Source organism: Centruroides sculpturatus, unplaced genomic scaffold, assembly GCF_000671375.1.
Source record: "Centruroides sculpturatus isolate CEXI.00-Female unplaced genomic scaffold, Cexi_2.0 scaffold1519, whole genome shotgun sequence".
In the NCBI taxonomy this organism is placed as follows: domain Eukaryota; kingdom Metazoa; phylum Arthropoda; class Arachnida; order Scorpiones; family Buthidae; genus Centruroides; species Centruroides sculpturatus.
The window spans coordinates 20,872-22,399 of NW_019385776.1; positions in this window are offsets into that span (position 1 = coordinate 20,872).

A 1,528-nucleotide genomic window follows, 5' to 3' on the forward strand; every position below is an offset into this window, starting at 1 on the left:
TATATCCCATGTAATTAGTATATTAGTATATCGCTATTAACCAACTTCGCGTTGAATTTTCATTGATGTTAAGCCTAACAAATTTTTTTTTTTAAATAATAATCGTTGCTATTGTATCGTTAAAAATTATTTTTAAATTATTTTATTGCTCACAAAACAAACAACCACTCATAATTAAAAAATTAAGCTTCGTTTAAATACTGGCCGCCCTTTAATGGTCGAGCCGTGTTGCCAGCTAAAAATTTAACAAAAATAATATTAAAGTAGCCAAGACATAGCCAAATATTGTAGTGCCACATCACTAGCAGACATTTGAAATTTGCCGACTAGAACGGTCGGTTAACCGATGTGACGGTTAAACGGAGGTCGGATAATCGATGCTCTACTGTATTTCTTTTCAACTCAAAAATAAAATATGTATAAAGGTTTACGGCTTCGTGAAACTTCTTTTTTGAGTTTATGCCGTTGAAATAAAAAAATATAAAAAAGTAATAAAATTTGTCGGTTTTGTTTACACGTTTATTGGGCCGCATTGGAACTTGTCATGGGCCGCGGGTTGGACACCCCTGCCCTAGGGAGAATGCCCAAGTGTTGCGTTGCCGTAACTTAATTAAAAAACGATATATACAGTTGTTCGTATAAACTCGTGTTTGCATAAAAAATATTCAGTTATGCTAATGCTTTTTTTATTTCGAAATATATCTATGAATAATAAATATTGTATAAGTAACTGAATAGTTATTACAAACACCAAACGAAGAGCTCGTTCTTTACATGGCTATAAGGCTAAATAATTACTTAGCAATTTGGCATGTCGCCAGGCTGCCATCTCTACTTAAATATAATAATAAATTAATTAATTAAAGAACTTAATTTTAATTTCAGAATATTTTATTATATGATAAAAATTTAATGAACTAATTTATTATCATATTTAACGAGAGATGGCAGCCTAGCGGCATGCCTCCTGCCTAATTATTTACTAATTATTTAGCCTTGTAGCTAAATGTGAGCTAAATTAGCCTGTGTGTGTTTATATATGTAGTAAGATATATAACTAGAAAGTCGTTCAATTTCATTTTATTTGATTAACTACCGTTAGAAATATTTAAGCCTCTGAAGATGTCCCATCAGAGCAATGTTTAAAATAAAAAACGATGAGCTCTGCAATGATGTACTTCAAAAAGATATGATAGAACTTAGGATGCACTTGGTTGATTATGTATTATGTTTACCAGATTATTGGCATCGTAAGTCTGTATTATAGTGAATATAATTTGATGAAAACAGGGAGGAAAAAAGCTAGCAAAACTTGGCAAAGGAAATTCAAAAATAACCTTCGAAACATCAATATTAAGTGATAAGATATTGTTATGAAAGAATTCTTCATTCCTAAAAAACCCATTTCTTGAACAGAAACAGGTTATCTTTCCTCACAGATGATAGCATATCTTTCTACGTAATCAGTTGCATAATCAAATGTAACTAATAGTGTTTTTATATGTCAGATTATGAAATATAATCAAAT